At 36.1% G+C, this 8,373-nt stretch overlaps 2 long non-coding RNA genes across 4 annotated transcripts; one reads left to right on the forward strand and one right to left on the reverse strand.

The window, feature by feature from the left end:
- Positions 1 to 270: 270 nt before the first annotated feature.
- On the forward strand, positions 271 to 1,194 carry LOC124630390. Its single transcript, XR_006984419.1, has 3 exons — positions 271 to 687; positions 779 to 908; positions 1,036 to 1,194. It is a non-coding gene; the product is annotated as an uncharacterized LOC124630390 (long non-coding RNA).
- An 80-nt stretch (positions 1,195 to 1,274) lies between these two features.
- On the reverse strand, positions 1,275 to 2,813 carry LOC124630392. Of its 3 annotated transcripts, none has more exons than XR_006984421.1 (3): positions 2,136 to 2,813; positions 1,848 to 2,047; positions 1,275 to 1,585 (listed from the first exon to the last, which is right to left on the reverse strand). It is a non-coding gene; the product is annotated as an uncharacterized LOC124630392 (long non-coding RNA). The 3 variants fall into 3 exon arrangements; XR_006984423.1 differs by having other exon boundaries at positions 2,180 to 2,344; XR_006984422.1 differs by having other exon boundaries at positions 1,848 to 2,344.
- Positions 2,814 to 8,373: the final 5,560 nt, after the last annotated feature.

Consider the following 8,373-nt stretch of genomic DNA (forward strand, 5'->3'; position numbering starts at 1 on the left):
TAAATCAGCGTTGTTTTGTTTTACACAAGTTAGATAAGTTAGGTGGCAGCTTCATAATTTACACAATAATTCATCCATGAAATTATCCGTCTTCAGATTGTTAAGCATCTAATTATTGCATCTCTTAGCTTAGCGCAGTGTGTAAAAACTAAGCCAGGGGGTCTACTCTAATTCACCGAAAAACGAACTTTCGTACGAAATTTCGCGAACTTCTTACCACGGTTCCATTTCGTTCCGAAATTTCGTACGAACGAAGATTGTTTGACGTTTATGTTCTATAAACCTACTCTAATTCGAAATGATACGAACGAATATTTGAGTTTGACAGACGAAACTTCGGAATTTTAACCTCAAATTCAACGAAACCAAAAGAGTTATCGTTTGATTTTCGTGTTACTTTTCGTTTTGTGAATTTTGTGTGAAAATTATTGGCAAAGGCTATTAAAATGCTTTTAATTAAAGCAGCTTTACGTGAAGATCGTGTAGAGCGAAGAAGGAACCGGCAGTGCTTGCGCAATCAATTAAATATTAGCGAAATTCCCGACGTAGAGTTTGTAGGAAATCACAGACTCAGTCGGCAATTTTTTTATTACCTCCAAACAATGCATATTTCAATTGCTATACCTTCTGGAGCAAGAGCAACAATATTTTAATCGAAAATATTTTCATTCTCTTAACACCCACGTTGTAAGTATAAGAACTAAACATCAATTATTTAATTGAGGCATTGACTGTTGTTTATTATGATGCTGATCATCTATCCTTTATTATTTTTCAGATATGTGACAGTGATTACTATATAACAAATGTGGATGTGTCATTTGGTGGAGCAACACACATGATGCTTATATTTGGAGAGATTAGAAGCCACTTGGAAGGTCTCCAGAATGAAACAGTTTATCTGTTAGGTATGTTTGACTTTATTGCATTTTGAATATATTTGTACAAGTTGGGACAAAAACGGTACCCCAAACTTACAAGTTTATATTGTGTAGTAGTGTTATTCACATATTTTCATATACATGTATATTTTAGGTGACTCTGGGTATGCTCTAAGGGGCATATGATGATACCTATACATAAAGCTGTTGAAGATTCTCTTGAAGGCAGATACAACTTTGCAGAGCTTTGTTAGTGCAAATTTTAGAAAGGAATAGGTAGAACAAAGTTCTACTCAAGCACATCATAACATGCTCCAGGAAAACTATGTTTATTGATTTTAAGAATTTGACATGATGTTATTTCTTTCCTTTAGAGTTAAATAAAAGAATAAATTATATACCTACTTAAAGTTTTATTTACTATTACCCTGTTTAAACATAACAAATTAATAACAAAGAAATACTAAACACAATTAATGACTAACAATACATTAACAGAATCTTAATTCCTATCCACATATTCCTTTATTGTGTTATGCAGCTGCAACAGGGTAGCACTGATGCCTGCCAATTCGCCCCTGATGCCTGCAAGCTCTGCGTTTTTCACCGTCTCTCTCTGTGCACCCTCCTCTTCATATTGATACAATCGGCTTCTTACACTGTGCTGGCAGATCGTCTCCTTGTTGAGTGTGTATGTCGAGAGGCTGCAAAACAACATTCCAATTTCAGTCAATAGCTCAGAACAACAGCGTAAACAAAATATGGCTAAGACACTTGAATGGGTTAAGTAACAACAAAAAGTTCTCAACTCAACACTTGACCCATTTAATACCATATGCAAACATAATAAAAAAGATGCAATCATTGTTCAATAGTAAAGTTAATCTGTATTCGCTCGCTTGTAAATATATTGTGTACAATTTATTTACAATAGCATTACTCAATATACCACAGTAAAATACTTACAAGGTGTGAAAGTCAGACATTCTTGCGTCAATGGTGGTGGTACATAGGCAGCTATTACAGCTGGACTCTCAGGTTATCTTCCTGGCTGGATTCAACTATTCAATCTACCACTAGCTTAATCTCTATGTTCGTCCAGGAAATTGAGAACGGTTTCGATTTGTTGAGGAGTTGCCGAACCCCTTATGTGGAGCCATTTTAAACTGAAAATATAAATGATTAGTATTAGAAAAGGCAATGGCGTTAGAGCGAAACCAAATATTGCATTTGTATAATATGATATCTACTCACGAAGTTTTTAAATCCAAAACAAAACTTGTTGCGAACCAAAATACCTACGTAGAAGTCGGACTGTAGTAAAGTACGACATAATACTTCCTTAGGGAACGCGTACCTTGGTATAAAAGCACTTGGAAACATGATTTATTTAATACGACACTTGAGAAACACACTTCAGAAAACTTATCAAAGTATTCAAACAAAGAATTGTAAGTTGACATGTTTTGATACGATTGTAATAAGCAGCTATTTTTGGTTGTCATACGTGATTACCCATTTTTGGCATGAAATAGTACTCTTCAAATTAGTTGGTTAGCAATGACTGTCAAAGGGTTTTTTATAGTGTCGAGTCGAATGTAGTTGAAAAAATATTTTTTGCCGGAAAGTTAAGATTGTTTGCATGAATATTACAAGAAATATGTAATGAATCACATTTATAATGTTACATGAATAAGTAAAGCTGAAAAGTTTAATAATTTCAAGTTAAAGTAAAAACCGTAACTTAGTTTAGTCGACATCATAAAAGCCCCACACAATATTATAGATTCCATTCGTTCACGAAAATTGTCTATGGTTCCGAACTTCGTATGCGCATCCGAAAATGAAATAGAGTAGGGTCACTAACGAAACTTCGTTTGAATTTCGTTCGATATCGAAGTTTCGTTTCGTTGAATTAGAGTAGACCCCCTGTCTCGGATTATTAACGTAAAGTTCATGGACGAAAAAAGCATGGCCAATTTTAAAATCTAGCAATTTACCTGCCTAGAAGTTTTTTTACTGATTGCATTGCAAAAATGCAATTAGAAACTATAAGTATTATTTATTTATTGCCAAGTTTTGATAATTTCACTATGGTGTAGAAATTGTAGGTAATACAAAAACATCTTAAAATAAGTAGGTAATTAAAGTATGCAAAGGTAAAGTAAGTAGGTACCTAAGTATATATTTTTTTTATTTACTTACCTACTTTTTTTTATTAGGGAAGTAAATATAAGTTATAGAAATATCTTAGGTTTACCCATGTAGTTGCGCCGTTGCTGGTCCAACTACAGTGATTATGGTTTTGCGTGGCTTCGCTTTCCCGATGTCCCGTAGTTAGAGATGTTACACCGCATATCTGGGGCCTTCTAGCCATCCAAATCTCAACCGCCGAAGATTGAAAGTTTCTCGTAGGTATTGCTTGCTAAAACTTGTGTAAATCCAATTTTAGTGGGTACCTGTAAGATAGAGGCCTATAGAACATTATTATTGCTCTTGCAAAACCATCTACGCCTCCAATCCAGGTGATGAAAGAGAAGAAATTGAATAAACCTGATTTGTGGTAGATTCGTTTCATTTATTATTGAATTTAATGACTCCGTTTCTTAAGGTTTTATATTGCTTATAGGTGGTGACCCAGCAACCGCATTGTGTCTTATCTATACATATAATAAATCTGTAGAAAAGTAATTTTTGTACATTGAAGAAATTGACAAAAAAAATAGCCAGCATGTTAAAGGATAACTAACAGAACCCATTTCCATCATTTTTGTCATTTTTGTCTGTTTGTCTGTTTATCTGTTTGTTTGTTCGGGACTCACGTAAAATCTACGAATTAAATGCAGACAATGCTTATATACAAAAATTCTACGTAACTTGGGGTATTACTTAGTCTTTGTTTCATCGAAATCGATTCACTCTATCAAAAGATATGATTAATTTTGTGAATTCAAGATGTAAAATATTACGACACGCAATCTATTTGTTAAAACTGTACATTTGAATGTTGTACTTATATTAGTTGATCGGCCTATTATTAATCTTTACACAGAAAATCACATCTTTATAAGTAACTTCGGAAGAAAAAAAAAAATGAAAATTTTGTTTAGCCAAGGTTAAAGTAGCTCCATCTGTGGTAAATAAAATACATCATCAATTTGTCAAAGGAGCGAGGTGGTAAATGACAATATTACCATACATTCTTTATAGAGGATTATTATTTCAACAGATGGAGTTGTGTATTTTCCGTAATTCACCATATTTTAACACGTAGTGTAATTTTTCGATAGACATTTCAATAGTGTTTGTCAGTTTGCCGTGCCACATCAAAATCCAACTATAATTATTACCTTGATGAAAAGAAAATTAATAGTTCTCAGCCAAATTTAAAACGGTGCCATCTAAATTATTTTTTGAACATTATGTCAAAAATGATGACTTTAGTGGAACAATTAATTATCATTTAAAGTTACAGATGGAGTTCATATCAGGATTTTTTCATAAACATAGTTTAGCTTATCTTCCACTAATGTGGTGGCCTTAAAACAAATTACTTTGAGTGAGTAGTATTAAGTAGACCTTAATTATTTTTTCTGATGCAAAATATGTAAACTTAATCCTAGAAGAAATGAGGATCTATCTCTCGCAAGCGCTGCTAAGCGTGAGGAAGGTAATGTAGGATTCTGTAGCTTTAAAAACAAGCCCAGATACAAAGTGCAGATAAGAAATGGGAGCTCTCTCTATTTAATACCATACACACGTAAAATGCTTTATGCGTCTGAAAACGTACAAATTACGCGCCGCATACCAGAGACATGCTTACTTTCAACTTCTCATCGCAAATACACTGTTCACGATTACGAACAGTCTCAGTAAGACCCGAGCCAAGTCTAAAAACCCTAAAAAATATCTTTTATATAAAACTACGTTTGATGTCATTTAATCACAAAGACAGAATTGTTCTCTGTTGCAAATCCTATCCACCTATATCCTGTCCTAATCCAGAATGCATTGCAGGTGTGCATTGCACAAAAACCAATCGTATCCTATTCGAGAAGTCAAAAGAGTTGACCTGCCAACGTCAGCTTCTGCGCTAAGCAAGTGTTCTTAATAGTACCATCAGAATTACATTCATCGTTGAATGAGGTGAATAAATTTTCAGAAACCACAATAACAGTAGGAGCCAAAGAGTATTATCGCTTCATAGAGCTCTGATTGGCCCCAGGTGACCAAGTCAGGTCTGATTTGTTCGTTCATCAGATCTTTGAAAGTGTTTCGGTGGATACTTACTGTCGTCCTGTTTACGTGTGACACAAAATATGGTATATAAACGTCCTCCGCAAGAGCGAAATTTTCCCGGTGTGCGGTAGTGACGCACAGTATACAATACTTATGTTTCTTTTGATTTGCTGGCTCCACCAAGAAATGACAAATTGCGAGCGTACATTCTGAAAATCTTGGCAAAACTACAGGTTTCAAGTACGAACACATGAAGTGGACTCTCACAGATACGTACATTTTGCCTATTCGTGAACTAATGCAAACATTTCGGAGGAGTCCCGGCTTAGGCCTCCCCCACATTAGGCGTGCGTGATCCTCGGGCGTGTGAGTAGCGCGGGCGCCGCGCGTGCGTCGCGAGCGCGTTGCGTGAGCGACGCCCGCGCTACTCACACGCCCGAGGATCGCGCACGCCTAATGTGTGGTCAGCCTTACCATGAGTAAGTGAAACTATCCTACCCTATGCGCCTGCTGATGATGATGACTCATTTTATCATCCATCCAGCTATTCCCCAACTATGTTGGTGTTGGCTTCCAGTCACCGAATCTGTTTTAGTACCGATATTTTGCTTGGAGCGACTACCTATCTACAATCCAGTCAACTACACAAGACGATATCCATATTATGGTAAGACTGACAGACTTTCTGGCTTCTGATTAGTCGCAGCAGCTGCAGAAAATGTACAAATGACAGCTTTGTCAGACTCAAAGCATGTAGACATAGATTATAGCTGTTTCCTGTGAAAATTACTTACGCACCATACGTAATAATTTTCCAAATTGGCTGAACAACGTCACAAACTTTACTTCTTTTGTTTAGATAAATGGTCACATCCACAACACAACCTTGATCAATGAATCTATGCGACTGCTAAGTGCTAATCCTAATTATACTGTCACGTGAAAGAATGCACCTACGGGATAAGTAGTATTTTGACGATTCTATATTGCCCACGCAGACGAAGTTGCGGGCAACAGCTAGTTATGTAAATAAATTACTTCATTACAGGTTTTGCATTGTATCATTACAGCTACCTTCAACCACAGCTTAATGTAACAAGTAAGTACTTACCTATATTTCTAGTATCTGCCTTGTGCAGAATACCTATATAATTACCGCTCAATCAACACCTACGTGTCCGATTATTACCTGACCGTGAGCTATCGATCTATTAATTTGAACAAATAAATAAAATTCAGAAAATAGGCAATATTGCATCAATTTATTGCCAAATTTGTCGAATATAATAAATACTGACAAAAACGGACATCTGGCCTAGTGTGCCTTTACCTTCATCTTACTACGAATTTAAATAAAGCAAGTTAATTTAACATTTTGAGTTCAAGGCAAACTCTACCAAAACGGCCAGATAGGTTTATTTTACAAATATTAAGAAATCATTAATGGTTCACCTTCCGATTCGTCACCTATACAAATACTTCAATGGTATCCAGAAAGCTAGAAGACCTTGGTCATTGCCCTGTCTAATGTGCTAAAAATACAAATAGGAATACACAAAAGCGAATAAGATTGATCGTGTAATAACATTGCTTTTGTTCCTTTTCATAAAGACAGCTATTTATATTGATGGAGCTAATTTCCGAAACAATATCTGCAAACAAATGAATGAATACCGTAACGTATGTCCTAGGTCTAACAAAAAGTTTGATTTCCATTCGTAACGGTTTTAGCAATTTGTTTCGACACTTGTTAGAATTTTCCTCAAAAAAAGATGATGGATGTGGAGCCGAAAATTAAATGTGTATGCATTACCAGGCTGCAGACAATATTATTGTTGGCTTCAAATATGTACTTACTTATTTCTTTAGTAAGTATTTATTTGCAAGCACCTATTACTCGTCTCTGAAACTGCTGAACCAGTTACGCACGTATTACAAATGAACCCATTTTGTAAGAGCGGTAGCGGCTTTAGGGTAGGGCGCGGTTGGGCGACGGCCCAGGGCGCCGGACATAAGGGGCGCCGCAGGCGCCCCCAACCAATCCTTGATCAGAATTTTACTCCTATTTTGTTTTAAATTTCATCAAAGATCGCAGCTTACAAGAACTGTATCCAAATGTATGGATAGCATCAGGGCCGCCTTAACCTATGGTGCAGGGTGTGCGAATAACCCGGGCGCCGCGGGCTCAGGGGCGCCGCGGTACGCTCCTGGACCAAGAAATTTCAATTAAATTAATGTATTGTCATACAATGCCGGGCGCATTAGATACACTACTTTTATGTCCCAAAACTCAAAAATTTTCGCGCTCGCTTCGCTCGCGGTTTCTTTACTTTACACTTACCTACATATTTTTTCACATATAACTACTTTTAATTTAATGTCCCAATACTCAAAAAAATTCGCGCACCTTCGCTCGCAGCTTCTTCACTTCACAGTCGCCTTTTATTATATATGTTAAGGACTTTTAGTGATCCAAATGTCAAAAAAGCTTTTTCGGGCTTGCTTCACTTTATAGTTGTTTTTATTTTTCAACATTTTTTTGTCTACCCTAGCAAAAAGGTAGCGTCGTTTTTAAGTTATTAATAAGAAAGTAACTTCTAGTTTCTATTTATGGTACTACTTTAAGTCCCAAAATTTTAATTCATAGGCGCCAACACCAACAAAGAGTTATCTACGTTTGGGCTACATTTTAAGTCATTTTTGTTTTGAGTTCTAAAATATAACAAAAAATTTCGCGCTCGCTTCGCTCGCGCAATCAGACCCTGTGTTCCCGTGTTTTTGCATTCACCAACCAGCAATAACTTATGTACGATTGGGCTACATTTTAGGTAATTTTTGCTTTGACTTGTTAACTATAAAAAAAAAATTCGCGCTCGCTTCGCTCGCGCAATCGGTAACTACATATTATGTCTCTGTTTTACGTATGGGTTTGAATTGCAGTTGGGGGCGCCGTAGAAATCTCGCCCAGGGCGCTAGTAGAGTTAAAGCCGGCACTATGTAAGAGCATAGATTTATCCTTCCGTTACAAACAAAGGCGTTACGTGCTATTAACATCCTAGACATTAATATTAATTTCCGGTATGTAATTATTAATTGAGATGACATTGATGTTTCAGCGATATCCTAGTCAGATATAACAATGAAACATTAAACAAGAACCATGTAAATGAACCGTAGACATAGGTATGCATAAACACGTGACGTTTACTTTTTTTTTAGAGGAATTTTTATATGATGCCATGAATTGTATAAC

Source organism: Helicoverpa zea, chromosome 5, assembly GCF_022581195.2.
Source record: "Helicoverpa zea isolate HzStark_Cry1AcR chromosome 5, ilHelZeax1.1, whole genome shotgun sequence".
Lineage (NCBI taxonomy): Eukaryota > Metazoa > Arthropoda > Insecta > Lepidoptera > Noctuidae > Helicoverpa > Helicoverpa zea.